Source organism: Pollicipes pollicipes, unplaced genomic scaffold (assembly GCF_011947565.3).
Source record: "Pollicipes pollicipes isolate AB1234 unplaced genomic scaffold, Ppol_2.1 Scaffold_4002;HRSCAF=4701_pilon_pilon_pilon, whole genome shotgun sequence".
In the NCBI taxonomy this organism is placed as follows: domain Eukaryota; kingdom Metazoa; phylum Arthropoda; class Thecostraca; order Pollicipedomorpha; family Pollicipedidae; genus Pollicipes; species Pollicipes pollicipes.
Window position 1 is genome coordinate 924,304 of NW_023596420.1, and position 9,680 is coordinate 933,983.

Sequence of the window (9,680 nt, forward strand, 5' to 3'; positions counted from 1 at the left end):
CCTCCTGACCTCGCTCGACCCACCATACCGCCCGCGGCCGACTGCAGCAGCTGCGGCGCGACGCTCGCGCCATCTGGCAACACATGCTGGCGCCGCCTGGCATCGCGCATCGCGCGCGGCGCAGGCCTTAACACGAACGGCGCGAGGCGTGGGAACCGGACGAACGGCGCGGGCGCGCCGGGCCGTGAGAGGTCGTGTCCTCGACTTCTCGGCTCACGTCACCGACCGGGTCCGGTGTCGGACTCTCGTGGAGGTGGTGCGGCGCGCTCAGACTTGATCTGACGCCACATGAAGAGATGGCCGCTGGTGATGTTTGTGCGCAGCGCGGGGGGGGGGGGGGGCAGAGTCCACGGGTCCGGGACCGCGTGAGACGAGTGTGGTTTACAGGCTGTGATGGTGGGCAAGCCATTGCTCCGTGCGCGGGACGTGGTGACACCTCCGCGAGATGTTTCCTTCGATTGATGACGTGGGCGGCGCCTTCTTTTATAAGGGGTGATCGAGCAACTCCTCATCGGTTTCTGGACATTAGAGTAAAGCCTTTAGGCGTTGTGCACGAAAGATCTACCTAACTATATATCACGCCCTCTTAACCCTTATTATCTTTTTAAAAAGAAATACGTATATGACTATGGTCGTGAACACCTGGCGGGTATCCAAGATCGAAGGTAACCCCCCCCCCCCCCCTCTACAGGCGAGAGCTACAGGAAAGCCTGGGTCCTCCATCGACGCGCAGTGCACGCCGCCATAGTAATAACTATCAGAATCGTTTCCCATTTGCGATGTGGTGAGCTAGCAGCAACACATACAGCACTTCGCACCTATTGGGATCGAATTCCGTACAATTGCCTGTGTATGTGGTCAAAAAGATAAAACGCGATCTGCATTGCGTATAACAAAATGTTTTCAGCCGTGATTCATCCCTGCGAGACGTTTCGTACTCGAGGTTATCAGTCCACTTCACTCCTGTCGAGTGTTCCGGTTCCACCTCGCCGCCCAAAACGCAAGCAAACGCCACCCGCGACGTGATCTTGATCTGATAGAACAAACATCAAACCAGAACAAACATCGAACCTAACTTACAGAACAACCGTATCAACGGTGCACGCTATCCACGAATTGACATTACATATATGCCAGCACTTCAATTCCGAGAAGTGCGCCGCGTGTGGATGTTATGGATACCAATGAAGTGGACAGTGAACGATTGCATGAGAATTCCCAGCCTGCAAAAAGCTGTAGGCATCACATAAACTGTGAGCAAAATCAATAGCATTGTGAATAAACTAAACATATCGGAAAGGGTAAGCACGCCAGTAGGTAATGGGCAGAAATATGAGTGAAACCAGCGGTGCTGGACATCTGACGTGTTTAGTACAAACCAGGGGTGTGGCTTTGCAAAATGACATGGGGGGGGGGGGGAGGGGGCCTGAACAGTGAAGAATCACCCAACCTTCCCCCCAAAATGCCAACAAACAGGTTTTCTCCCCGGATTTTGTCCACTTTATTCTAACTGAAACTTAGGCGCATCGAAATCAGTCACCGACTTTAGCTGATCGGCGCAAAATTCAGTGAAACGGCTTACAAAAAGCCATCCACGATGACTACCACCCTGAGACATGCAATCTGGAAACTTCAGCTCACCAGCAGCCGACGGGGCACCGATGAGGTGACTGTCGTCCAGCAGTCCCGGCTGCAGACGGGCACCGGGGATCAATCCGGACGACCCCGGCCGCTCAGTGTTCGGCTGGCGCGCCTGGCCACCTCCTGACCTTCACGCCGCGGCGCCTGGCCGAAGACGCCGGTGTCAAGTACGCCGCGCCGGGAGCGTGATTGTCTTTGGATGCCCGCCCCGCCGTCTTCGGCTCCTGGCAGAACCGCTCCTCCTCAAAGGTCGCCTTTTTGCTGTCGTTTTTACCTCGTGTTCGAAGCGGCTATAATGAGCCTCGGTGGAGCCAAAACAACATCAAACGGCAGAAAATTACTTGTCTAAACTGGCACCTTTTTGTAGGTGTCGAGGGTAATTTTGGAATGCTCGCGAGGATTGTCTGGCATTCCGCGGAGGGATGGAAGCCAGCCTCATCTGAGATGCTGGGAGACGGTTTATGTGGCGCTCTGTTTTACGGTTGGGTAAAAAGCTTGTCTGTTATTGTGGCGGCCGAAATCCACGAGGCTTCCGTCTGTTGAATCAGTTGCTTAATGTGGAAGAATGTTTGGCAACTCGACTATCTTAAGGGGCATGAAACTATTGTGGTCCCTTTCTTCGCCAGCACGCCTCTACTTCACCATTTCGACTCCGCTAGCGACGCAACTTGCACGCGGATAACCGCAACACGACCCGCATAGTGGAGCCTGAAACTTGGCTCCCGTAATCGCGAGCAGCAACTTCCACTCGCTGTGGTCGGCAGGCATGTAGCTCTGTGTGAGCATGTCAGTGAGGAGCATGATGTATTTACTGCGTTTTTATCAGGTAAAAAAGTGACCACACGTAACGCATTAACTCGAGAAAGACATCATGTACTCTCTCATGTATTCATACATTCTCGGCCACCATCGTCTTCGTCTACGGCGTAGGTCGCAATAGGGCAACATAAGCTCATTGATTCATCAACAAGTCATTCATTCCCCTTTTCAACCATGGCGTCGCAGCCCCAGGTCGTCCCCCAACAGCGCCCCAATCCAAAATATTGGGGCGCATCAGGCTGCATGTTCTGCGCCACCACCTGTACAAATAAGCCACCTGCACCTGTTCTGCGCCACTACCTGTACAAACAAGCCACCCAAAGTCAGAAGCAATGACCTTATTGCTGTCCCGCGGCGGTTGAAGCCACCGCCCATCTACCGCGTCCAGCAGCGATCCAGAGCAGCAGCAGAAACTCGCCGGAGCCTTGGGCAGCAGGACAGCAGCAGCGGCTCCGCCACTGACACGCGCTACGCTGAATGGCCGCAGGGCCCGACGGCAGCGCCCGAGTCGGTGCGGCCCGGGCTCAGCGACGGTGAAGCGGCCTGCCGGCATCTGAGCTGGAGCGTCCGGCCGCGAGGCGTCGGTGGTCGCCGCCGCTATTTCTGGAGCGCCGCCGCCTGTACAAGGGCACAGCATGACTCGGCGTCGGGCGCGGCGAGGTCACGGCGGCGTTCCGACGCGGCACGCGTCAATCTGGTGAACTGGGATAGGGCACTGAGACGCGAGGGTCAGGCAATGTCCACTTCTTCAGCAGCGGAGGTAGGACAACTGCCCGCACATGGGTTGGTGCCTCTGTTTGTGACTTGATGCGCATGCAAATCTATCACTTAATCTGTTATCATTTAAAGTTGATGCACCGTGCCGCAAAAGTTACGACAGATAAAGACGTTGTAAATAGGCGATTCGATACACCAGTTTGCAAATGCTACGATATTACATGATATAAATATCTTTACATTTGAACGGTACGTTACCTCCAACTGGTATTTTTATTGCATTGATTTATATATATATATATATATATATATATATATATATATATATACATTGTTTTTTATATTGGTAGGTCCCGTGCTAAACAGCTCATGAGGTCATCGTGATCAACACGGCATTCAAGCAGCATCCATCATCGGTAGACCTGCGACCAGAGCAAATCCGTCTCAACAGGTCAATGTCTTGGACATCGCATTTAACTAGACTAACCAGCATCTGGCGGAAAAAACAACTTAAAATGGAGGACAGAATGGAAACACAGCACTGAAACTGATATCGGGGCCTTAGTTACGGAGATGGCATCCACATGGGGATGTCTTCAAGTAGAATGTCTAGCAGGGTGCAGGATATTGTCTTCATTCATTTCCTGACATCCCTTTAATCAATTGTTTGCTTCCCATATCATAATAATTACCTGGTAAGAAAGGTTTTGGTCATAACATGGGCGCTAGAGCGGATGAGTGCCCGTTAGTTAAGCATTCAGTTATGATGGCATTTAGTACATAGCGTTATGGCCAAAGGCGAAACCAGGATCATTGATATTCGTTTTGGGGCCTTAGATGAGGCAGACAAAAATGTGACTTCATTCGAATTTTCTTATTGCTGTGAAACAAGCAGATTAAAGCGAAATATCCACTTTTACAATGAAATTTGAACTGATATAGCGGGATTGTAGTGAAGGCTCAGTCAGTGCGGCGAGCATTTCTCGTCTAACCTAGTAATGTATACACAATAATAAAAAGATCGTTTAATTTAGCAGCTGCGTTAGGTGCAGGTCGGGTACAAGTTTGCGTTGATTGATTAGTGGTGTGCCGTCGTGTCTGCTGACGACAGAGCTGCGTCAAACGACTTGACAGGGAGACCAGTCGTGCACATCGGCTGCTGCACTTAGTCCCGTTCGAAAACCGCTTTGTTTTTCTTGTCACTCTTTCTTACCCTACACTCCGTCACATTTTCTGAATGGTTGATGAAAAATGCCTCAACGTTATGATAGCTATATATAGCATCGACTCTTCAGTAGTGCCTACTTTGCACCAAAAATGCAGAAATCAGTAATGCACCAAGGTGAGAGTGAATCTTTGAATAAGACTCGGCGCACGACATGGAGGTGAGAGTCATTCGATCAGGGAGCTAGAATCGCTTTTGAACTAGGGTGGGAGTGAAAAATTCCATCGCCAAAAGACCGTGCGGGAGTGAAAAAAAATCAACTCACAAATGCTGCACTCTGCACTCCCCTTCCACAGCACTTTAAACACAACACAAAGCAAAGGAATTCAGTAACAAAATAACAACAGAAAATTCAACAAGCATAAAACACTAAAAAAACCTTAGGCTCATACACATTAGCCCATCACCAAGTCAAACACAATAGACATACCTCAGGCTTCTGTTAAGATGGGGTCAGTGAAAAGAAACATTTTGTTACTGTTTCTTACAAAATGCCAAAATACAAAATGCTTATTTCCATAAGAGTAGCCTAACTATGCTAACCTAGAGGCCTTACTTCATCTGATCCTGTCTAACCTGTTGGTATCACAGCAGCAGTTGTGAGTTACTGGTTTTTGAACAATTCCTATTGCCACTTGCTATGTACTTCACCAACTTAATCTTAGTTAGAGTAGCCCATATGTTGAACATCGTCTCAACTCACTGATCTGTTGACAGCAGGCATGGACGCAACTTGTGATAAAAACATGATAAAGTTGATTTTTGACTAGCTTCAACTTGCATTTTTCTTCAGTTCATTTGTGTATGCTTGTTGACATCAGACAAGCTTGGCAACACACAAATTAAAGCGCTTTAAATCACTTTGAACAACTTATTTTGATTGTCATGGTTAACCTAAGTCAAGGGCAATAATGGGCATGCTTCACAAAACAATCTCTCTTCTCCAAAAGTAGCATAATTTTTAGATGACTATGCCAGTATTGCCGCTTGGCTTTTCAGCTGCAGCAAGAACATCTAATTAGGCTTGTTTATTCACATTTAATGATAAAGTTTGAGATGTTGGCCTCACATTTTAAATGGGATGGTCTGACTATTTGCTACATACTAATATTTAACTCATATTATAATTGCTATGCAGCTTAGAGTATCCCTGTGTTAAAAATATAGTGCATACATACCGTACAGTTATTTGCCAGTCAGTTGATCATGACAACTATAGAAAACATCTGGTTAAAGCAGCCATGAGGGACCACTTCAAGAAATTTGTGGCAAATAATCAAGAATATGGAACAAAATGAGCCATTGCATGCCTTGTGGCATCATAATTTGTCTTATGACAAAACTCGACGAATTAAAACAGAAAATGGCTAACTCTGGTTAACAATCATGTGTTGACAGCAGGTAAGGCAAGCAATTACTTGGTCCACAGGAGACTTCCTGGCTTCTTCATGCTCCCCAAAACAAAATTTGGCAAATTCTGGCAACATTTTGTAATCAGCTGATTTGACTTAAAACATATTAACATGAGTGCTCAAATGGTGATATTCACCTTGTAAATTTAATTTAGAAGACATTTCTTGAATTTTTCACTCCTGGATTTCGGGAGTAATGCAAGTTAGTGGTCAAGGTGCCTCGGGAAAAAAGGAATACGTAGAGTAGAATTCTCCATCAGGTCTTGCCGGTGTTTGCACCAGGCTCTGCTTTCGTGGTGTGGTGGTGAGACTAAAAAAATATGGGATCCTTGAAAACCTTGCATTTGGCACACAGGTGCCGATTGTGATACATTTCCTAAGCAAACCAACCTTAATGCGTGCAAGCGGCTGGAGTCGCTGGGGTTCTTGGGCTTGCAGGTACCTGGCGCCCTTGCTCTGTGCATACATAGACATGGTTCAGATGTAAGTGAGGCAGGACATAGCCATAGGTGTCCAGGTTCTGTGGAGCCTCGTTCATGCTTGGTGGTTTCAAGTGAGCTCGGTTTTGGATGAAATCTGAAAACCTCAGAAAGGGAAATAGGGGTTTGACATGTGCGATGAGACAGTGTCAGGCAGGAGTGAAAAATTCACATCATATATGGGGAAAAGGAGTGAAAAATTCCTCCTCATAGGGTGTTGCTTTACACCCACATTCGGCAATTCTAGGACACTGCATTCGATCGCCGGCCGACACAGAAGAGTTGCATCTGTTAATGGGACTGGTCAAGAGGGGTAATGGTTATGTCAGCAATGGCAAGGCTTCCGGCATGCTCCGCTAATATTCAGTTTCAGTGATCATTGATGCATATTGATTAGGGCAATTCCCATATTAACACCTTTTGAAAAGTATCGTTACTGCCTGGTTCTACAATTATCTGTGGTGTCATTGTTTTTTGTCGATGTTCATGCATGATTCTGGGGTGCGCAAAGCTTAAAAGCTCGGTAGTTGTGAGCCATTTTTACTCTGAGGGGACAGCATAGTTTTATAAAAATGCACATTAACATGGACTTGAACGCTTGCAAAATGTCCTCTGTGCTTTGCTACCATGCCGATTCCACATTTTTGACCGTAACATCCAGCTGATGTGACACTTTGCTGAAAGGTTTAAAGAATGGGGATGGATTTTAATTTGGTATTTTAGTTTGTTTTTTAATTTTGTATTTGGTATTTCGTAAAAGTATTTTAATTTCGACGCCGTAACTTTGCAGATCGTCGCTGCGTCCGGCCGATCGACATTGAATGGTCCGCTTTCAGGCGGGAAGCTGAATAAATGAATGCCTTCACCAGACTGTACTATTGCACTGGAGACGAATGCCCACACAGCAGCGATATCGAATGCACGCCTTCTCACATTTGGCGCGCGATTACATGTATTCTACACGGGCTGCCGTACGCTGGCCAATACGCGTATGGCCGCCGGGTGGAGCTCTATCGGCTTGCCATGTAAATATCTCATCGGGGGACGTGGCACTTTTCCATCAAATCACTACGTACCTGTGTATTGCTTACTACAGCGGGGGCCCCGTAGGTGGTAGTGAACGTACGGCAACCAGGAAAAACAACTTTAATTCGCACGCGAAGAGTGCTACTGTGCGGATTCGATCGTGGTGCTACACGGTCGTTTAGGCTCAGTACGAAACAGCTCGTCTATTACGGCATTCATTTCACTCGGAAATCCTCCGACAGCGTCTCACTTATGCTGGTACTCAAGTCGCTGCAGCGATTTGGAAATTTGCGGCGTTTGAACTAACCCAGTCGGCGGAGCGGGCGCATCTTTATCGGCCGGTAGTGTAAATCGCTCATCAGCCGACGTTACCTTTCTTACACTTATCACCCCTAACGGCGCATTGCTTACTAGGGCCGGCCACCCCGCAGCGTAATGTCCAGCATACGGCTGCCCGGAAAATACATGTAATTGCTCTCGAAGACAGCACCCGTTTGCAAACGATAACGCTACTCAATTCACCCTATGATGGCATACGGGGGCGGATATAGACCTCGTTTTTTGGATGTGGGGGGGAGGGGGGCCAGCCAATCCTGTAGAATGCCATCTAAAACACCAAGAGGCAACATTAGGCTACTCATGGTAACCACAGTCGCAGTGAGCTGCGGATACGCGTTAACTGTTTAAACATTTAACTGCTCCAATAGTAGCAGAATGAGAAGCCTACGCAAGTAATTGTTGGAAACATGACGCGTAACAGCATATCTCCGACCGTTGGGAGGGGGGGGCAAATAATGGTTTCACGACCTTCGGGGTGGGGGGCATCACCCCTTTCCCCACCCCTAGAATCACCCTTAATAACACATTGCTAACTGCATCTCGCCTGCCCGCAGCGTGGTGAGCAGCATACGGCGGCCGGAAAATTATTTTTAATCACCCGCGAAGAAGAACAGCTTCGTGCACAGACGATAACTCATGCTAGACTGCTACAGGGGGCATCCGCTTATGTTACAAAACACTTGTCCGATAACAACAACCATTTGCTTCTCCCCCCCCCCCCCCCCCTCCCCGCCCGCAAGAGCGTCTCGCTCAGTGCTGGAGGTCGGTTGCCACCGTGATTTGTCGGCCGCAACCGCGATTTGCAAAATTACGGCGTCCAACTTAAAATAACTCCAAAGGTTCCGCATTTCAAAATATTGAAGATATAGCGAAATAAGCTCACACAGCTATTGGTACGCATTCAAGTGAAAAGTACTCCTCTAGACAACCAAATGTATTTATTAGCGAATGCGCTCTTCAAAACGCTTTCAGTTGATTGCGTCATTGATCGTCATGTCGGTACTCACTTGTAGTTTTCCAACCTCCCGCGAGATGGCAGCATGGACAAGAAGTGTTTGCTGAGCCAAACATCGTATTTTGGCCCTTTATCGTGTGTTTTTGCGTGCTTATCCGTGAGTTAGGTGTTCATTGGATTGACATACTCGGTTATCGCGCTATTCTTAAGTTATTTGATTACAAGTCTTAGTTCCGTAATAACTAGAAAAAGCATGCAACTTGTAATAGGGGAAAGCGGGGCAAGACGGACACCTTAACGGTTTTTTAATACGGGACGTTCATAAGTCTGTCCAAAAAGTCTTTAGCAGGTGGATATTGAAGGCTGATCAATTGTCTATCTCTTATAAAGGCGCTGGTTTGATATCTCGTCATGTTGAAGTGTGATCCTCCTAAATATCAGGCAATGTATTTTCCTCATTTTGCCCTGCCTTGGGACAAAATGAGGCAAGTAATCGTGGCAAAATGGACAAGTGATGAGACTGAATAAGCGAAATAAATATTCTCGAAGTTATCGCTTTTTATGAAAACGCATCAATAAATGCATTGTTCGGTGAGTAGGTATTTATCTGGAGATCCAATAGCTATATTTCTTAAAGTTGGGCTCTCATATTTTGTTCCAACCATCCCACTCCATACTCGTTTCCTCAGCATGATCCCACGAGTGAAAGTTATAATGGCCAGCAAATGTGTATTGCAGCTTGGTATGAAGCGACAGCCATTGCTGCATGGCTTAGACACAGAAACTAGAGGAGCACAGCCTGGTGGCTACACAATGAGACGACACGATAGAGTCTCAAAAACGCAAGTCATCGAGCAAGGTTCGCTCAGGAACACTCACTCGTCCTCTCATCAGTCCCCTTCTTAGTCACTGTGAACGCAAAACACCAAAAGAGCACAGCCTGTGGACCCGTCAGCAGGTACGACCAATGGCGAAACTAGACAAGACATAAGCCTGCCTAGTCACCCGGCACAGTTTGCACAGAACGCACTCGTCCTCTCATCAATCCCTACAAGGCATCGTGCAAC